Source organism: Pimephales promelas, chromosome 21, assembly GCF_988280905.1.
Source record: "Pimephales promelas chromosome 21, fPimPro1.hap1.1, whole genome shotgun sequence".
NCBI classification, from domain to species: domain Eukaryota; kingdom Metazoa; phylum Chordata; class Actinopteri; order Cypriniformes; family Leuciscidae; genus Pimephales; species Pimephales promelas.
Window position 1 is genome coordinate 7,938,144 of NC_142789.1, and position 22,363 is coordinate 7,960,506.

Sequence of the window (22,363 nt, forward strand, 5' to 3'; positions counted from 1 at the left end):
CTTCCATGGTCGCCGGGGGGGCTTCACCGCCGTGGCCCCCCGAGGAGGCTTCACCGCCGTGGCCGCCCGAGCGGTCTTCACCGTCGTGGCCGCCCAAGGGCTCTTCACCGCCGTGGCCGCCCGAGGAGTCTTCACTGCCATGGCAGCCCGAGGGGTCTTCACCGCCATGGTCGCCCGGGGGGTCTTCACCGCCGTGGCCGCCCAAGGAGGCTTCACTGGCGTGGCCGCCCGAGGGGTCTTTACCGCCGTGGCCGCCCGAGGGCTCTTCACCGCCGTGGCCGCCCGAGGGGTCTTGGTCGCTTGCACAGTCTGCCCCGCCCTGGCTGCCTGCACTGCCTGCTCCGCCCTGGCCGCCTGCACTGCCTGCTCCGCCCTGGTCAGCACTGCCTGCTCTGCTCCGCCCTGGTCGCCTGCACTGCCTGCCCCGCCCTGGTCGCCTGCACTGCCTGGTCCACCCTGGTCGCCTGCACATCCTGCTCTGCTCTGGTTGCCTACACATCCTGCTGCAGTCTCCAGGTCCTCTTCCGCTCCACGGGCCTGGCCCTCCATTCCACCCTCCGGTCCACCTCCGCTCCACCTCCCTCAACAGCACCAGAGCAGACTTGTTTGCAAGCTGCAGCGGTTCGTGTCACACTAACATGAAATCAAACTTCATTCACCCCAATGGAAAGTATATTTACACTGTCTAAATCGTTCCCTATATATAGTGATATATGGTATATAGTGAGATATACACTGTATATGTGCCTTTCACCATAAATAGAAAATAATAAGTGTGTGAATAAATTATTGGTGTCTAATTATAAAATAGGGGGTGGGGCGCCTTAGATTCAAGAGAGTATTTGATTGTACATAACATTTGATGAGGACCTAAACTGCAGAGTGATGTCATCATAATCATTGATTAATATTGTCAGAAGAGAGTTTCAGTTTTGAATGTCATTGTTTTGCACACTACTTTAAAGATAACAGTAGGGCTAACATATTCATTCCAAAAGTCTTGTGATGCCATCAGCCAATCAGCCATGTTATGACCTAATTTTTCTGGGCTCTAGTAATTGGCCACATAACATATATGGCTCAGGGGAGATGCAATACCTTGGCAGGCCACCCACACACATTCTACCAACATGGCATAAAAAAAAACAACATTTTGGGCTGATAGTAGTCCGCAAATGAGTATTTTACCTTTAAAGTCCCTGTAAAGGCAATTCTACAAAAAAGTTCTAAACAAATTATAAATGTTACATGTGTATTGCTAAAACATATTACAAAGACTGTGAACTGTGAATTAATGAAATGTGGAGTTAGCGCAATTTTACAGATTGTTTGGGCGGGGCTAAAACATGGCTCGATGACGCACTGGAGCCCATGAGCTCCTGAAGATGCCCCTATTTGATGACGCACAGAGTCTGATCTCTCCCCTTACACACAATAACACTCCCCGAGCACATTCGCATTCACCGCTCAATCGCGAGTGACTGTCAGTACTATTATTTACTACAGCTGAACTGGATGCGATCATGTACAAAACAGATCGGTATCTTCATTTAAATTCCCTAAAAACGATCACAAACATGGAAACTCACAAACACGGAACTGTGTGTGTGTGTGTGTGTGTTTCAGACTAGGCCAAACCAATACCGTCAATCTGAGGGGGGGTACGAGTGGCCCCTCCTAACTTGGACTGATCCTCGTTTTTCCTGACATCCGATTGGCTCAAACTTAAGGCGCCGAAAAAAGGAGTTTGGAGATTTGTATGAATGCAAGTTGCAACAGAGACGGACATTTAAAAATGCTGAAAAGAAGGAAGGAAAGAAGAGAAAGAAATGGGTGGGGCCGAAAAAATAAGAATGAAAAAGAAAAGGTGCTGTGGCAGGAGGTAACGTTACAGATGAGGAAGGACGACCCAGCAGCAGGACATGTGCACAATTAGTGATGCGTTTATACACTGAAATTATTTATATTTGCATTTAAATATAGGCATATACAGTATATTATATAAGGGATAATGTAGAGCGAGGCGGTTGTATAAAAACGATTGTATTAGTTTCGTGCCACGAATGCGGTCTGTTATTGCTTGATAACAGGCTGCGCGTTGCCATGGACACGCAGGATTCTAACCGTATAGACAGAACTATTTTCTTTAGCGGAAGCAATACAATAGTTTTTTAAAACAGTAAACTCATTTATAAATCAATATTGTGTGTCAATTTATTGATTTATTTGGTAGATAGCCATGAAATAAAAATGTGCTGTTATCATGTTATAGCCATGTGTCCCTTACATTTTAGAGATATATATAAACAGCAGTTTGCAGTGTGTCATCACACAGACAACATCCTTCTATAAGCAAGTAATCTCTGTATGTATATTAGCTGTATGTATAATTGTACATACATATATTAGCTGTATGTATAATTGTGTCAAATTATTGATTTATTAGCCATGTAATAAAAATGTGCTGTTATCATGTTATAGCCATGTATCCCTCACATGTTTAGAGATATATTATATATGAAGAGTTCAGATGCAAAAGCCTCTAAGTGCCATTTGAAATTTTCTTCTAAAATGATCATTTTTATCAAGCTTGTATATTTAAGTTCAGTAATTTCACTTAAATGGCAATGATAATTACCTATTAATTGTTATTTAAGTGAAATTCCTGAACTTAAATATACAAGTTTGACAAAAATCATCATTAAAGAAGAAAATTTCAAATGGCATTTAGAGGCTTTTGCATCTGAACTCTTCATATATTATAAAGAGCAGTTTGCAGTGTGTCATCACACACAGACAACATCCTTTTAAGCAAGTAATCTCTGTATGTATATTAGCTGTTAAGGTCAGTGATGGAGAGGGACAGGTTGAGGATGACCCCTGCAGTCGTATTGATGATGAGGGAGAGAAGGAGGAGGAGCAGGAGGAAGGAGAGCAGCAAGAGAAAGAAGAGCAGGAGGAGAAGAATGGAACCAGTATAAAAACAGTGACAAGTAGAGGGGCAGTGTGCATGGCTGGGTAGGCAATCATATTAGGAAAATAAATCTATCAGATATTTACATATAGGTTAAAATGCCAATAATTCCACATACTAGATAATAACCTGACTGAAGCACAGATTGAATTAGAAAATGTTTTATTCTTAGTCATATTTATAAATGAAAGCGTAGCGCAAGTTCTGCCAGGAAGACTCAATTGTCACGTCATTATTACCTTCTCATCTATCCAATCGCGTTCTAATACGTGAAGTATAAAAGACCCTTACTTGCACTTGTCTGAGTTCGCAGATGCTGACGCTTCACTTACCACCATCCTCCCCACCTCCACCAAGACGGTCTTCGCTCCATCCTTCCCACCACCACCACCAGGTCGGTCCCTTCCAAAACTCCAAGTGGGGGTCGGCTGCGCCCCTGCCTTCATCTTCAGGCAGGATATGCAGAATCCATACCCTCGGATCGCGAGTTACGGACGGGGCCTACGCCAAAGAACTTTATTGCATATATGGCTTGCTGGGCTGTTAATAAAATGTTTTATCGTACAGTATCTTATCTCCCGAGTCTTTCTGGTAGAACTGAAGTTCTTCTCATGCATATGTAGCTGCACATCAGTAAGCAGAGGCAGGGTCCATCACAGGGGAAGCTAAGCCAGGGAGCCAAGCTGAGAAAGTAAGGATACACACACACACACAAATCTCTATTTTATGGGACTGCATTGTAGTTTTTGAGCATATGATTATTTGTAACTATTTTATCACTCCAACTGACTGTGCACATGACATTCTGGTAGTTAGCACTGTGACTTATGTGTTCGAGATTAGGTTTTGCTGACCTGGTTGTGTTCAGTGCAGTGGTGACTTGCTTATACAACCTGAGGAGGCAGGTGTCATCCTAAAGTTTCTTGAAGGTTTTTAGCATAATCTGATTCTCTTTATACCATAAAAACACTATTGGAATTAAAATAACTGCAAAAAATCCTTCTGCTCGTGCACCAAGGGTACTCGCATAAAAGGCCTCTCCATCTTAAAGTCCCGGGCTGAATTTCAGTCCCAGTACGGCCCTGGCGTGGTTTCAGCACAGCCAGCGGACACGGGCCAAGCGTTTGAGAACAAAGATAACTGCTCATTTTTTCTAGATTTTGATCGCTTATTTGGCTGGGTGGCTAATAACACATTTTTCTGTGGTGTGACAAACTCAGAACCCATACTTAATTTTGACTTTACAGGGACTTTAAGGAAATGTTCTTACGGACACAGAATTCACACTAAAATTCTAAGGAACACAGCAGGTGTCGTTGAATAAGGCGTGACATGGGATGAGGTGGATTCTTTGTCTAGTGTGTTTAAAACTGTACATATGTCTATACATATATGAGCTTTCACCCTGCTGGAAAAAAAAAAAAAAAAAAAAAAAAACTTTGCTTTTCAAGTGGCCACTTGAGCATTCCACTTTGCGCTTCCTGTTGGAGAAATTGTGCATACGGTTGACGGGAAATGGTGTGTGCTCTGCAAAGAAACAGAAACTTCTCTCTCTGCCTGCTATCCATCACGGGTGTCGCACTCAATGTTAACTTTTTTTAGCCCATCTGTCTCCAGTGAGTTTGCTTTATGCACCCCTTGAGCTGCTCTTTTTTTATTTGCATGCTCTCAGCTTAACCTCACTATTTTAATGGCCTAAGAAGCCAAATAAATAAATAAATTAAGCCACAGTATATGAAAGTGGCAATTTGTCATGTTTTGTGATATTTAATCATTAGAATACATCAATCAATGTTTTTCTTTTTTTGTACAAAGAGTTTTTTTATTATTATTATTATTATTAGTGTTTTGTTTTTCAAGCAGGTGTGATCATTATATCAGTTCACCATCTATTTTTACCCCACTTAAGTAATTAAAGTATTTATTAGTATAATATTTTCATTTGGTAATTCTGTACTTGAAATCTACGTATTCTTTTGTATCTTGTCAACTCTTCAACTCTGTGTGTGGCAAAATGTCAGCCTTCTGTTTCTTTTCTTTTCTTTTATAAGTAAAAATTGTGATTACAAGTGACTTGCAATATGTCATGGTCGGTGGCTGTAATTAAAGTGCACAATGATCAAGATACTGAAATAGGTATTTAATCAAATAATCAAAACATTTAACCAGAGAATAACAGAGGAAACAACCACAAACACACTAGCCAGGTTTCAATCAAAAGATTTTTTTTTTTTTTTTGGGGGGGGGGGGGGGGGGGATAAAATGTTTAGCGCATCAAAATGTTTACCGAAATAGCTGATGGAAATCTTTTTTCCGTTTAACTTAAAAGCAAGTAAATTCTGGGTCGATACTTCAAAATGTTGCGAAAAATACTTTGGAAACACTTTTTGTAAAGAAAAAGGACTTTACCAGACCTATAAATGTGGTGTAACGTAACAGAATTAGCCTATACAGCAGCATGTGTGCCGTTGCTCCTGTTAAAGAACCTTTTCTCTATAGTTCAAAGGTGCATTAAATTTATGTTGTTGTTTTGTTTTTGTTTTTTGTTTTTTTTACAGTATACATTTTGGATAGGCAGTTGGTCCAATTTGAAAAATAATAAGCCTATTAGCAAGCATTATTTTCAATCTACAATCTAATAATCAGAAAAAAAATAATGCAACTGCTCCCATTTCTGAATATTGCTTCATAAAATTACGACTTTTTGGTCTGAACCTGGCTACTCAACAAATTAAAATCTCGAACATGGCACTTGGTCATTTTACTATTTAATCATTTAATAGTAATTTATTATATGCAATATCATTTTAAATAAAACAAATTAGGAAAATAAAGCTATAAAAATTTTTAGAATTAAGTTAAGCATCAGTTAAGCAATACAGCATTTAAAAAATATTAAACGTAGGCTAGGAATAAGCAAATAAAAGCTGCATCTGTCTCTGAAAAAAAATCAGCAGCAATATGTGTCACAGTCACCAGCTCAGTACCCGTCAGCACTACATTTCCCAACATTCCTCCTGGTCCCCACCTTCACTCGCTGCACCAGCACTCCCTCATCAACATACCCTATTATATACCTGCTTCACCCTCAGGGTCTGGTCTCATCAGTTCACCATAAGATGCACACACTACCTGAATCCCTACACTGAAAAAAGTGATTTTGTCGAGTGGTAAATATAATCTGTGGAAACCATATAAAATGTACATGATTATTGCAGGCAGCCAACGAATCCTAAAGTAATGGGTAAATTCTACATATGCTACCCATTCATCAACAGTAAGAATCATCACATAGAAAAATGGAGTAAAATATACCCCCAAAACGTGAGTTTTTTGCTTTAAATTGCGCATGCGTAGGCCCGCGGTTTCTTTTTGAGTGAGTGTGGGCGACGCTGGATCCTCTCTCTGGCTGCCATCGAACAGCAGAAGTGAAGGTAAGCTATTAACATAGGAGTGCATATATATATTTTTAATTATGAGACATTACACTTCGCTTTTATTGGGCTTTCGTTTGTTTAACATGTCATTACTTGAAATTAAAGTTTGAATCTGTCGATGGCGTCACCATGGCGGAACACATCAAGCCGATGGTCGGCCGTTGGGCACAGATTTCAAAGTTACTATCAGATTTAATGTGATTACCTTGACAAATTATACATTATTAAACATATATAAGACTCAGGTTTCAGTATTTGACCACTGTTTCTGAGAAACTTATAGTGACCATATTAATTAATTTCAGGAGTATGCAATAAAAAACAGTCGATGGCGTTTTTAATATGAATTATGTGCGTCATTCATCCGCTCCCATTCATAAATACCTCTGTCGTCGTCATGACAGAGCTCGACCAAACAAGTGCTTTCAGCTCAAAAATATGCAGATTCTGAGAAATATTTATTGATTATCATAGGTTTCTGTCAGATTTCTGTATAACGTTAGAGGAATTATATTTATTGAATACACCAAAATGGGCCGATGTAATCATAGCGCTGGATACTCCTCGGATGTAGTGTGTTTTCAATACACACTGGCAGCCGGCGGGCGTCGTGTGCACATAATTTATAACGCTACTACATAATATATCACGAAGAAGAGCCACATGACCTGTGACACCTGAAACCACAACAAAGTTTCCAAAGATCGCTGAATACTTGCAGATAACATGATTGCAACGATATATGACGCATTATTTGTGTTCTTCAAGCCATGCAGATAACTTCATAATATATTACATTTATAATGTAAGTTAATGTTAATCGATATAATCTTGATAGTCCAGAATACTATAAAATACAATATTTTATGTCCGTTTTTTTTATCCGAAGCCAAGTCAGATCACAGAAGGTTATTTAAAGCAATCGACATGCATTATAAAGTAATTTTGGAGCAAAAACATGGTTTTATAATCTCATAAATTGTAGTGTATTGATGTGTGCTAAGCTAACATGCTACCTAACCCTCAGAATGCACCTGCCATATATAGCTGTTAGATTTATGTTTTTTTTTTTTATTAGGATGTTTACTGAAATGTTTCTTTTTTTAATTTACAGTTGATAGCCTACAGTGTCAACAGAAGTGAAAACGGATCAAAGAAATTGAAGTGGTCAGCCTCAGCCCCTCTGTGGGTGTGTTTATTCTAAAGTGGCCAGCATTATTCACTGAAGCTCAAGTGAGAATTTCTTGTAATTTTTACTTACCACTAGTATACATTCATGTGAATACTATGAGAGCTGGTCTTTAATTTAAAATGTAAATTTTGGTCATTTAACTTCCTAGATCAAGGAGGAGTTTAGACGCATCAGAACATATTCCTTGGAGGAGACATTCACACGGAAGCTTGATGAGTACTCACGAGGTCTTTTGCGGCTAATGCGCGCCAAAGGAGAAGTAGCTGGTTGCAAGATGTGTCCTCTGCTGGACACTTTAAATGACGTATGTAATTTTATTTTTTCACAAATATGTAATTATTGATATGAGTGAATTAAAACTAAAGTAATTTGTAAACAATTGATTTGTTGTGCGCAAAGTTGAGCTCCTTACCAACTTAAACCTTTTAACATCAATGTGTGAATTCGGTCTTATCCATCTATTTTCTTTACTGCTTTGTCCGTTCGGGTCACAAGATTTTTGAGCCAACCCAGCATTTATCAGGTGAAGGGGCAGTGTTCATTCTGGATAGGTCGCCAGTCTGTTGCAGGGCCGTAATTCGGTCTTAGTATATGTAAATCACTCCCCACTTCGCTAACATTCTAACATCACTAAATTGTATCTCCCTACAGACACCGAACATTGAGAAACATGAGATGCTGTTGTCTGCTGCCTCATTAAAGACAAGACTACCTTGGTGAAAATCAAGAAGATCTTTTCCATTACTACCAGGTATGTCATATTCATAACAGATTTTTGATTAACTCAAAGGATCCTCCTCTCTTCTTGTATCCACCTTCTCCTTTTGCCTTCCACTCCCCCTCTGCTCTCCTTTTAGATAAACTGAAATATATTGAAACAGCATCTTACATTAAATAAAAATGTGCATGCTTTTTGTTTGTTTTTTACATGTAGGAATGTGAGGACTACACAGACAAAAACATGAAGGTGATTGTGAAGCACAATGTCATGGCTGAGGAGGATCCAGATTTGTCTATTGTGATCGAGGGAAACCAAGTAATGGAATCACAGAGTTTAGATACAACAAAATGTGATTGGACTTCTTCCAGTACTGCTCTGATCTCCTCGCTTCTAGTTTCATTTTCTACTCTCTCCTCCTCCTAAAACAGCAATGTTTTATTATCCAACATTATTGAAACAACATTTGATAGTCCAGTGAGTTAACATGTTCATTACTTGAAATGTTGTGTAAAGTTATTGTGCTGCACTGTATTTTGAGTGTTTCATATGAATTTTTGGATTAAAAACATTGATCTGATGAACCATGTGAATGTCTTTATTGTGGGGGGTACATTTTACCTTCTCTGAATAAGTAATTAGCTTTGATTTGAATAGATAATTTTTACCTAATTTTAATGAGTAAGTAGCTGTTGATAAATGGAGGTAATTGTTACCCAATTTATGCAAGTATTTAATAGCTTTTTACTTCAGATAGTTTATACTCACTAATATGGATTAAATGTACCCCACCAAAGTCGATGCAAATTGTTACCTCACATTTTTTGGGTAAATTCTATAGATTAGTTTTTACAGTGTACCTGAGATAGCCACTTCGGTAGTGGAACAGTTGAATCAAATGTGCTGTATTGTGTAGAGGCTTCAAAACAGTCCGACACCTATCTCCACAGTGACCCTCTCTTTTCCACGAGATATTGAAGCCAAAAAAATGGTCCTTAATTTTGATTTAATGTAAAACCTGTGGCGGCAGCATGCAGACACAGGTAAGGCGGCTTAGCGTGCTATTGGCTGTCCTGTGGCAACTGCAACAGCCTATCGAGAGAGGCCCTTTGATGACTGTCCTATGGGGACGCATTGCGCCCACTGCATCACACTCCCGCCGAAGTGGGCATGGCCTAGCCCTATAAATATAGCTCGATAGGCTGACATTTTGATCTCAAACGGCTCATCACCACAGGTACTCACAAGTCAGGCAACCAACTGGACCTGGTCTACACACGCAACTGCATCACAGACAATATCTTAGTGAAGCCTCTCAACGTCTCAGACCATTTCCTCTTTACCTTCAATCTACAATTTACTACCCACGCCACCAACTACACTACCAGTTACGTTCAGGCGAAACCTACACACACTTTCTCTGTCCCATCTTTCCTCTGTGTGTCATCTTCCCTTCCCTCACCCTCGCATTTCTCATCTCTGGATGTGAATACTGCAATGGATACTTTATGCTCCATTCTAACCTCTTCTTTAGATGACATCTGCCGTCTCTCCTCCAGGCCAGCACGCGTTACTACCTCCAACCCCTGGTTATCTGAAGTTCTTCGTGAACCGGACTGAACTCAGGGCAGAAGAGAGGAAATGGCGCAAATCAAAAGTCACATCTGACCTTAGTAGGTATCAATCTCTACTCTCTGCCTTTTCTACTGATGTTCATGCTGCAAAATCTTCATATTTCCACAACAATATCAACAGCGCCTCACACGTTCACTGTTCAAGACAACACTCTCCTCTGTCCACCTCCACCATCACCCACCTCTTCGCTAACTGCTGATGAATTTGCCAACTTCTTCACCAACAAAACACCAACTATTAGCAATCAGTTCTCAGATTCACACACACAGGAACCCAGACTATCCTCTCCCACAGCCAACAACATTCTCTCCTCCTTCACTCCATTAACAGAGGAAGAAGTATCTAAGCTTCTCCTCTCCAGTCATCCTACCACCTGCCCTCTAGACCCCATTCCCTCACACCTTCTCCAGACAATCTCTCCTACACTTCTTCTGGAACGAGTTGCTTTCAACCAAGTATCATCTTTCCTGTCTCTGAACAACCAGCTTGATGTCAACCAATCAGGCTTCAAGAAAGGGCATTCAACCGAGACTGCATTGCTGTCGGTCACTGAAGCCCTGTGGATCGCAAAAGCTGCTTCCAAATCATCAGTTCTCATTCTTCTGGATCTGTCTTCTGCATTCAACATGGTGATTCATCAGATACTTCTGTCCACCCTCTCATCACTGGGCATCACAGGTACTCCTATTTGAGTCCTATCTCAAAGATAGCCCCTTTAGGATCAAGTGGAGAGGTGATGTATCCAAAGCACATCACCTGACCACAGGGGTTGCCCAGGGTTCAGTTCTTGGACCGCTCCTCTTTTCCATTTACACCACATCACTGGGACCCGTCATACGGGCACATGGTTCTCTTACCATTGCTATGCCGATGACACTCTACATCTACATCTCTACATCTAATTTCAACCAGATGATCCACAATACCTGCACAAATCTCAAGCTGTCTGGCAGACATCTCGACATGGATAAAGGAACATCCATGAAAACTATAAGTATAATACATACAGCTGGATAAGACACATGCCCGGGTTCGAATCCACTGTGAGACACCAATGTGTCCTTGAGCAAGACACTTAACCTCACAAAAAAAGCTCCAGTGATTGCCACCCTCAAGATAAGCTCCAAACATCTCTGTTGTCCCTTTAAAAATGTTGTTCTGTAATTCAGAGAAATATAATAGAAATCAAAGGAATAAAATGTAACCTAGTGCAAATGACAATCATCTAGAATCTGATTGTTGTTTAATTAAGCTTACTGAAACCTAGAAGCAGCTATTCATTAACATAATACGTAACAAAAAAAAAATGCTGGTCAGTGGCTCTTTGCCCTTTTTTATCCGTCCAGTATTTTTGTGAATGCCTGAGAATTTACATGCATGACCCCTGGGTGATCCTGATTTAAGGTAGAGGGATAAAATATTTTCCTTTTTAACAGAGTTGCACAAATAATTTCAATAATATTTCAATAAAGTTTCAATAATATAATTCAAATTATTTCTATTAAAATTACACTTACCTTGCTAAGGACATTACATATGGAATCCATGACCTGAAAATTTAAAGGAAAAATGTAAGATAAAATAATTCAACTGCTCTGTTTTGAGTCAAATAGAAAGGTTGTACGTCATTTATCATCAGTCCTGTTCTAGACTGGACTTTTAAGGTACAAAATGCCCAGATGTCAGAGGCATGTTTTGGTGTTAGACAAGAGCCAATACACAAAGCAGGCTATTTATTTTTATGCCTTCCCTGTTTGTTTATGTATTTCAGAGTATTTCGGCATCTGACTAGCAACAAAAGTCTTTGTGAACCCCATGCAGAACTTAAAAAAACAAACAAAAATGTGAAGGCTAAATGCTAGTCAGAGGCCAGTGTAAGAAATTGAAAAGTGTAAGAATTTACATAGCTTTGAACTTTGGCCTTTTATTCTGGAGACCCCTTAATGCTTTATCATCTGCAAAGATAAAAAAATAATAATAGAGGACACATTTTGCAAAGCACATGGGGCTTTTATTAACAATAAACTTGTCAATATATCAAATAAATAAATAAAAAATAAAATGTAAAATCAATACAATTTAAAATGCCCATCTAACATTGCAAATGTATGTTTATAACAACATGCTGCGAGAAGTTGCTTCTCTTGTAGCTTACAAAGAAGCTGTCACGGATCCATCGGCGTCAGCACCAGATACCGTCACCCCGCCTACTCGTTCCGGTTCCCCTGACTACTAATCATCATCACCTGCCCTCATCACCTGCCATCACTTATCCGGACTATCAGTCACTCCATATATACTCACCTCATTCAGTCACTCACTGTCTGGTCTCGTCTTTCCACGACTACAGACTCCCTATCGCTACTTCACGCTCCAGTTGTTACTCACCTGCATTGATACTCCAGCCCGTCAGCCTTCCGTCTGTTCCTGTCCTTGGTCCCCGTCTGCTTCCAGTCCGTTCCTGTCTCCATCTCCGATCCCTCCTCCGCTGCTCCCTTCGGTTCCCCTGTATCCCGCTCCTGTTCAGATAAGAAAACCTTCATCAGACTGTTTACATCCATCGGCATCTTCAACTGCCACGCTACTTACCTTATCCACTTAATTCAATAAACTCTGTTCATACTCACCAGCCTGTGTCCTTCTGTTCTGTGACAGAAGACCAGACCAACAACATGCTACAACCACCGCCCGCTACCACCTAAGCCACGAGTCCCCTACCGACATCATCCATTCCCCGGACCAGTGCATCAGAGCTCGCTACTTCCACCGTAACCTTTTCTTCTGCCTCAGCCAGGGGCGAAAATTTCATCAAAATGTTGGGGGGGACAATAAACATAACAATTCTCAAGAGCAAATTTTGAAGGGGACACCAATAATACAGGCAAAAAAATACAGAGGAAAGCCTGACTACTATTATTAGTGTAGCATGGATATCATTTCATTATACTTCTTAAAATTTCTTTCTGGTTTAAGCCAGCGTTCTCACGCAGCGCAGCGATTTCATTTCATTCATTGACTCATTCTTTAACTATATTAAATGATATAAACCAACTAAATCACAGTGAAAGCGTTACAATCTAAATGCACAGCGCACCCGGACTTTCTCACCAGTGTATGGCCAGCAATATTGTAATGTTTAATGACATGAAGATAATGTCTGTTCTAAGTTATTATTGTACTGTACAATTAAAAACAATCGTTCCTGAGTCTGCATTCTGAAAACTTTACCTCAGAGCATCCATTTACTGAATGAATTGAGAATCTCACCTGAAAAATCCAATAACACCAGCAATTGTCATTCAAGCAGCTGATTTCTGTAAATAAATGCAAAACTAAATGCATATTGCAGCATAGGGATCCGTCAGCACCGATTTGAGACAAAAATAATTTAAATTGTATATAAAACTATGTAAATGGAGCTCTGTGGCGCAGCAGGGTTTTGAACACGGTCCTGACTGAGCCGTTGCTGGGCGCCGCGAACAGACGCCGAACGGCGCCGCCGGTGTGTGTACACTCATAGAGAATGTGTTCGAATTTTAAAGACGTGGCGCTGCGCGACGCAACGCTTCTCGTCTGGTGTGCGACCCCCTTTACTGGAGTTCCACAACTAACTTACTCAAAAACTATGTTTTTCTCTCCCGCCACCGGAATGTGTGTGTCTGAGGTAAAAGGGATGGAGGCAGTGGACCAATGCACTGTGAGGCAAGGGAGTGGGGTCTCAAAATGTTTAGAACGCTTTTTTCAATATTGCCCCATTTGCATTTGTGTTATTTTATTTCTTAATTATTTTAAGAATATATCATTACATTATTTACAATACACATATTTTAATGTTTTTTTGGGGGGGGGGGGTGACAACCCTCAGATAGGGGGGGGGGGTCCTGACCCCCCCGACCCCCCCGCGATTTCCGCCTATGGCCTCAGCCTCTGTACGTCCCATGGCCCAACCAGCGCCCTTCTCTGGCGAGGAGGAGTGCAGTGGCTTTCTTCTGCAGTGCGAGCTTTACATGGAGATGATTCCATCCTCGTTCCCCACTGAACAGTCGAAAGTGGCCTTCTTCATTTCCCTACTCCGTGGTCAGGCTCTTCAGTGGGCTCATGCCCTGTGGAAGGATCGAGGGCCCGTAACCCGGACATTCGCCACTTTCTCCAGTCATTTCCTCGAAGTATTCTCCCAATCTGTTCACTCTATCTCGGTACAAGATCAACTGTTCCGTTTGAAACAAGGAAGATCATCAGTAGCTTCATATGCTCTGCAGTTTCGGACCCTCGCCGCCACGCTGGGATGGAATGAATCAGCCCTCATCACCGTCTACCGTCATGGTCTACATCCCGACATTCGCCTTCAGTTGGCCATCTACGACGACTCAGTGGGTATCGAGAACATCATCCAGCGATCCATCCGCATCGATCAACGCCGCACTGCCTGTCAGCTGGATAACCCTGCACCTCTGCCTCCTCGTCCATCAGCCACTTACAGCCCTCCAGCATCAGAGCCCATGGAGATCGGGTCAGCCCGCCTTCCCATCTCCGAACGAAATCGCCGCATAACCAATGGCTTATGTTTGTATTGTGTAGCTGCGGGGCACATGCTATCCTCCTGTCCCATCCGACCACCCCGACCAGCCGTGAGCACAGTTCAACTACCCCTACCCATCTCTAATCTGAAGTATACATCTGCTACTATCACTTATATGAACCGTTCCCTTCCAGTTCAAGCGCTAATCGATTCAGGATCCGCCGGAAACTTCATCTCACTCTCCACTCTTCATCGGCTCCAGACCCGACAACGCACCATCCCTCACACTCTTCAAGTCCAGTCCATCGTGGGAAAACCCCTGGGCCGTGGTCGGATCGGTCACCGCAGCCCAGATCTAGTGTTGGAGATCGGCTGGCTTCACAAGGAAGCAATTTCCTTTCTGGTGCTAGAGGGCTCGACTGCCGAGATCATCCTGGGACGCCCTTGGTTAGAACTCCACTCACCGCATATCCAATGGTCCACTGGGGAGATCTTACAGTGGGGTGAAGCATGCCATCATCGATGCCTACCTGCAATTCCCAAACCATCTAACCGCCCCTCCGCTCCGTCTGAGAAAATCCCTTTGTCCGCCACCTCCGTGGAGAGTCCCCCCACCGAACTTCTACCTGAGATTCCTCTTCCTTACCAGGCGTTCCAGGATGTTTTCGATAAACAGCTGGCAACCACCTTACCACCACACCGGCCATGGGACAGTGCGATCGACCTGCTGCCTGGGGCGGTGCTACCGCGAGGTAAGATCTATCCTCTGTCCATCCCTGAGCAGAAGGCCATGGAGGAGTATATCCAGAAAGCCCTGAGCCAAGGATATATTCGACCATCCACGTCCCCTGCCGCTTCAAGTTTTTTCTTCGTGGGCAAGAAGGACAGAGGCTTGCGCCCCTGCATCGACTATCGTGTACTCAATCAATCCACCATCAAGTTCCGCTATTCCCTTCCTCTGGTCCCAGCCGCTCTTGAACAACTCCGTGGTGCTACATCTATTCCAAGCTTGACCTCCGTAGTGCCTATAACCTCATCCGCATCCGTGAAGGAGACGAGTGGAAAACTGCCTTTATCACCCCTGCGGGGCACTACGAGTATCTTGTCATGCCCTTCGGATTGTCCATCTCACCCGCAGTGTTCCAGGGATTTATGAACGAGATATTCAGAGACCTACTCCACCAGTTTGTCATAATCTACATCGATGATATCCTCATCTACTCTCCAGATCTGTCTACTCACATCCTCCACGTCCAAACCGTACTCCAACGACTAAGAGATTACCAACTCTTCCTGAAACTTGAGAAGTGTGAATTCCATCAAGACACCATTCAGTTCCTGGGATACCTCATCACTCCCCGTGGCATCACCATGGACCAGAGGAAGGTGGACGCTGTTAACAACTGGCCACAACCCACCTCCCGGAAAGACCTCCAACGGTTCCTAGGATTTGCTAATTTCTACTGTCGTTTCATCCAAAACTTCAGTCAGACCTGTACTCCTCTCACGAACCTCCTGGCAGAGATCCCACCCGATAGTAGCCTCATATTTACTGCCGGGCTGGGCCCTTTTAACGGACACATGAAAGCAAAATGTCCCGCTCCACCACAGTATAGACAAAGGCCAAGGGATCTCCGCCTCTCCTTCTCCTCCCGGGAAAGCCGGGCTCGACCCACCTGCATGGGTTTGTGATCGTTGATGGGGCTGTCCGCGCCCTCGCCTCCTGTATGCTGCCCCTCGATCCCTCCAGGCAAACGATCAGGCTGAAAACGTTTGCTGACTCGAGACAGTCGTGTATCCACTCTCAGAGCCAGCGCGATGAGATCGTTAAGTCGGGTGGGCAGGTCCAGGGCGTAGATCTCCTTCTGGACGCCCATGCAGGAACATGTCCCACTGCGCCTCCTCGTTCCATCGGCTCTCGGCTGCCAGGGTTCGGAATTTAATAGAAAAGTCAGATACGGATCTCTCTCCTTGGCGAAGTTCTGCCAGTACCCTGGCAGCCTCTCTTCCTGACGCGGCCCGGTCAAATACTCGGCGCATCTCTTCAGAGAGCCTCTGGAACGAGGAACAGCATTCGTCCTGGTTCTCCCACACCGCTGTTCCCCATAGCGCCGCTCTCCCAGTCAGAAGCGTCAGCACGAATGCCACCTTGGTCTGTTCTTTGTGAAACGTCCTGGGTTGCAGGGAGAAATGCATAGGACATCTGGTTAAAAATGTTCGGCAGAAGTTTGCTTCACCTGAGTAAGGTTCGGGAACCGGAAGACGAGGCTCTGACTGGGATGGGTCCGCTGGTGGTGATGGGGGAATCAGCGGCGGGGTGGCGCGTTATTAACATTAGTTATTAACTTAGGGGCCGCTAACACAACACCATTTTAAAGCGCTCCGGCCCGCTCATTCGCACAACAGTGCCTAGTGGCTCGAGAACGCAAACCTTGAAATAGGTTGCACAGTGCAAGCAAAAAATAAATAAAATAATAATAATAATATATGTATGTATATCCCAGCTAACCTAATCTAATCAATACAGCCTAACATTGAATTATAGAAGTTTATAATGTGTTGTGTGTGCTAGGTCAAGAGAATAAGAGAATCACCACTTAGTATCCTGAGCTTAGATAAACCTCTGTCAGCACATCGACATCAAGGCACAGCAGCACCTCAGTTCGAGTCCCAGCTAAAGATACTTTTCTGCTCCTGTTCCCTTCTTGCCTCTTCTATCGTTTCCTGTATCTCCTCCAACTGGCCTGTCCATTAAAGGTGATAAAAAAAGCATAAAATAATAATAATAATAATAATAATAATAAGAGCAACCTCTGCAAGACAATGAATATCCCATGTTTCTCACAGCCTGTTCTCATTTTGGATATGTATAGTCTCATCTGAGATACTGTTGATAGTAAAATTACCGATATTTGAGAATCACAGCTATGTTTCTTCCAGCACATTCAGTTTTGACTCTTTGTCTCTCAAGTATTTATAATGTCTCATTTTTATCTATTTTTATTTATCTTATTCTTAAGGAGTTTTAGAAGAAACATCAGAAATTCTGTTGATCCTAAAACCAGAGATGTGTAAAAATTGCAACTAAGTCTCCTGAGCTAAGGAAAAGCTACCACTGAGCAATACATTTTTCCACTGGGCCCGTTTTTGGCCTCTATCTTTTTTCACATGAGAATAAAATTATGGTGCACGCACTTATAGACTAACATTGCCTACTACTGCACTTTACTATACACTACAAACAAATCAACAATAAGGCAACAATATGTAACTGTTTGTAAAAATGTAAAGTCCTTGTTAGTTTAGTACAGTACACAGAGTGTTTTTTTTTTGTTTGTTTGTTTGTTTGTTTTTTGTTTTTTTATAAACAGAACAGAAATATAACAGAATTGTATGTGTTAGTATTAACAGGTCAAGTAAGATTAATATGGAAGTATGCCATTCTGGCCACAGCCTCTGAAACTCAGTAGGTGAGATTTTTCGGTGTCTGATTATGTTTGTTGAATCTCAGGTTTGATGATTGATTTGCAGATAAATAGCTGTAAACATGCCTGAAAAGACTCAAATATCGCTCTTGCGTTTGGCCAATTATATTTAGTGACTGCTTTTGTAATATTTATTCAGTTACAGAGTTATCTTACTATGCAATTCTTGAAAACAGTTTGTTTCTGGCTGAATGCAGTCTTTCTCACAATAGCACACACATTAAGCACAATCATCTGTCTACCTCATACAGTGCGTTCCCAAGCAGATTTCCATAGATTACACACTAAATTGCATTTTGGAAAGGAGCCACTGAAAGATATGCTGTTTTCATTGGCTCCTTCTCATACCCTTAAAGCTGGACAGCTCACTAGAGCCAACTGACAGTATACTCTCAACTCATATGTAAAACAGACGCTGAAGCTCCGGCTGCTTAGTAAAAGTAAGCAGACAGGATAGGTTCCCCCTTTATGGTTGGAAGAGCCAAAAAGGGTCTTAAATGGTGGATTTCAAAAATTAAAATGGTGCAGATTAGTTCCAACTGTAGGAAGGAGTAATTTCAGGTTAAGAAATTTACTTTAGATTAAAATTCACCTATGGAATAAATTCTGACTCACTCAGCTAATTTGCAAAGGATATATTGTTTCACCATATATTGTATTGAGCTTGTAAAAATTTCCCAGGGAGACCGACAATAGATTGTACCAAGTTATGTATACTCAGTCTTCTTTTCCTTGACCACCAACAAATTTTGGCTTATGACAAATGGCATGATAGACATTTTTTTTTCTCTGACAGCAAACAAGACAAACTTGACTGCGGCCAGTGGTGGAGGAAGTCCTGAATCTCAGTACTTAAGTAAAAGTACAAATAACCAGATAAATATTTACTTTAGTAAAAGTAGAAGTAACACAATGACAACCATACTTAAGTAAAAAGTAAAAGTACCTGATTTTAAATGTACTTTAAGTATTAAAAGTAAAAGTACTTGCATAACAATTGATTCTCTTAATGTCTATTTTCTAAGGATTAATAAAACATTTAATTCTAACTCATTCAACCTAATACTCCTATAATGATATTCAATAATGGTGGGAAAAAATTGTTGTCACCATTTCTGAAACAAGCTTGCAATTAGGCAATATAAACCATGCTTATCCTTACTATATGTTAATAACTATGTTTGGCAGTAAGGGCCAATCCCAATTCTACCCCTTATCCCTTCACTTTCCCCTTCCCCTCCGTTTTGCGCGTCCACGTGAAGGGGTAGGGCTGTCCCAATTCTCTTTTGGTTGGAAGGGGAGGGCTAGGGTGAAGGGCCAGATAGCCCTTCAAACGAAGATTTTTCGGCAGCACACTTCAAACGAAGGGGTATGAGAAGTGTCACTGCTAACCCAGGCTGGCTGCCCAAGCGACAAAGGAGACCCATAAATTTAAGTATTTGTTGCTTTAATAAGTATTATAACGACAAATAATGATTTGCTTTATGTTACATTCAATATTGTGTTCATATTTACGGTCAGTTTCTTCACAGAAACGTTTGTAAAAAAATCGCAAAAATTACTGTAGTTTGCTAACGATAGTCCCGCAACATATTTTCGTCGTCTCCGTTGTTTCCTGCGAACTTCACAAGATGCAAGAAAATAGCTGTAACCCACGCGACTGAGAACTGCAGCTGTCGACGTGATCTTGGAAGTTGTGATAAACATCGGCGCATCTCCTGTGACGTAGGCGCTAGCGATGACTTATAATGACGTTTAACGGAGGCGTAGTGGTGTCCCATTTCTTAGGGGAATATTTTCACCCCTACGCATTGCCACTCTGTTTCAAGGGTCAAGGGGAAGGCGAAGGGGTAGGGCTAGGGGAAAGGGAAGGGGTAAGGGGTAGAATTGGGATTGGCCCTAAATGCGATTAGTTTATGGTGTAATTCGGAACCTCTTGGCTTGCCATAATCCTAACCAAACGTATATTATACACAGTGTGTTTCCTAAGCACGTAAAAACAAATTTTCACGTATATATTGCACGATAAACACACTGAGTGCGAGACGCATTTAGTTGATATATCTATGGCAACCAAACGTCACTGGTGAGACAAACAGATTACGGTCAGATTACGTTTTGGCAGGGGAAAAACTGATCAGAAAATGTAATGAAAATGTAACAGAAGTTGTAGAAATGTAGTGAAGTAGAAAGTATAATAATTGCTGCAAAATGTAACGAAGTAAAAGTAAAAAGTATGCACTATTTATTCTACTTAAGTAAAGTAAAGATACGTGAAAAATGTACTTAAGTAAAGTAACAAAGTATTTGTACTTCGTTACATTCCACCACTGACTGCGGCAAAGCTGTTGACAAACTTTCGAACTCATTTCTCAAAGAGTCTGAAAGCACTTCGTTCAAAGATTCAGTCTTTCTGAACCCCTCCTTTCCTCAAAACTATTGCTCTGATTGGTTTGTTGTGATTGGTCTACCGCTAGTGGGTTTATGTGACTTCACCAAGTAGAACATGTACCTGGATCAACATCCTTGTTGAAACAACATTCCAAACAACCAATTAATTAATTATTATAATAACAACCAATTATTAATTTAGTTAATTTATATATAGCCTTTCTGGAGAAAACTGTGATGTCATCATGCAGCTCAGTTCAGTGCTTGTATAATAGTATCAATGCAGTCAATATTATTGTTGAATATTAAATTAAATGTTAAATTTAAGTTCCCAACTAAGAAAGCCAAGCCAATGGCAACAAGGGTGGAAGAAGGTGTCAGTGGCAAGGAACCAAAAGGAGAAATGGAAAAAAAAAAACAAAAAAACATTGGGAGAACCCAGGCTCGGTCGGTGGGGCAGTTCTCCTCTGGCCAATGAACGAACAGTGTATGACTATGATTCAGCCAGCATTATAGGCAAGGTTCGAATTACAAAGTGGCTTTCGGGGGAGCCCTATTTTCCTGATCCTCCCTGACCCTGACTGACTTTAACGCTTTTGGGGTATGTTCGGGCATTTAAAACAGTGTGTGATGCAAAACAGGTTCGTTGTGTGTGGGTGATGGTGGAAGGAGACACAGGGTCGGCGAATGCTGGAACTCGTGCACTTTTATTTACAAGGCTGTTTTACAGCGCGTGGTCACGCACTCGCGCTCAAATAACGTTAACTCAAAAAATCAAAAAGGCAACAGAAACAGATGATAACTAATACTACTACTCTGTCGGCTGGACACATCTTTCTGTATACAGATGTAGTAATCCTCTTCCCACTGAACACAGCTTCACTGGTTACAGTTTGTAGACTACTCTTTCCGCTGGATACAGCTTTCAGAAGTCACTTTCACTCAGGATACGTAGCCTACACAAGCTCCCAGTCTCTCTCTCACACAGCTGTCAGCACGGCCCGCTTATATGCGCTCTCCTCACGCCAAGTTAACACAGTCTCATCCCAAAAAGTCATATAACTGACGTCTTGGGACGTCTTTTGACCATACGTCAATATCCGCCTTTTTAGGGCCCCTTAAACGTCGGTAGATGGCGATCACGGGCCGTCATACAACTGACGCTTTACCTTTAACGTCAGTTAGATGACGGGTTAGGTTTAGGGTTATGTTTAGGTCTGGGGTAGAGTTAGGATCCCATAACATCATCTACCGACGTTTAAGGGGGCCCTAAAAAGGCGAATATTGACGTATGGTCAAAAGACGTCCAAAAACGTCAGTTATATGACGTCTTGGGATGAGACCGGGTTGGCCAAGGAGGCCTACTGAAAACACAGACAGGTGTTTGTCATTTGAACTTGATATTGTTTCACTGTGAAAGACACTGTGTCTGTCTACATTACACTATATATTGTAAAACAAATGAAAAATATAAAATAAACCTTCACAATTCGCTTTGTACAAATTTCTATACTTGTAAGTAAGCTATATTGGAAGCAACTCAGCGCCGCAAATTAAGCAAAACAAAACGAATGGGCTGCCGATGTACGAGTTTTATGGGCTGTTAAGACAAAAAATAAATAAAAGTAGCCTATGAGATGTATCGGCCCAAAAAGCATGTCGGTCACTGGGAATCTCAAGAGTACACTTATTTCGTTTGACACTTTAAGGGCTGAGATGAGAAGGCTTACCTTTATACTGGGCTTTCTTTTTATTTTGTTGCTTTCTCTGTGTTCGTCCCTGTGGACCAGAAGGTTTATACTGCTTCTGATCAACGCGCCAGCTGAGCACTTGCCTATAACATAACGTAACGCAACCCCCGGGAAAAGATTGACAATAACCATCAATTCAAACTAATAATCAGTAAACTAATTAATTAAACTAAGGGCGCCTGATCATGTTTAATAAACTTTTCTTTCGCTTCTCATTCTAACTCTGTGATTTCTCGATTAATGTGGAGTAGCAGAGAATGT

The 22,363-nt window shown here is 41.7% G+C and overlaps 1 long non-coding RNA gene across 1 annotated transcript; it reads left to right on the forward strand.

Moving 5' to 3' along the window:
• Positions 1 to 8,259: 8,259 nt before the first annotated feature.
• Positions 8,260 to 8,901, forward strand: LOC120482666 (uncharacterized). Its single transcript, XR_005623477.2, has 2 exons — positions 8,260 to 8,354; positions 8,538 to 8,901. It is a non-coding gene; the product is annotated as an uncharacterized LOC120482666 (long non-coding RNA).
• Positions 8,902 to 22,363: the final 13,462 nt, after the last annotated feature.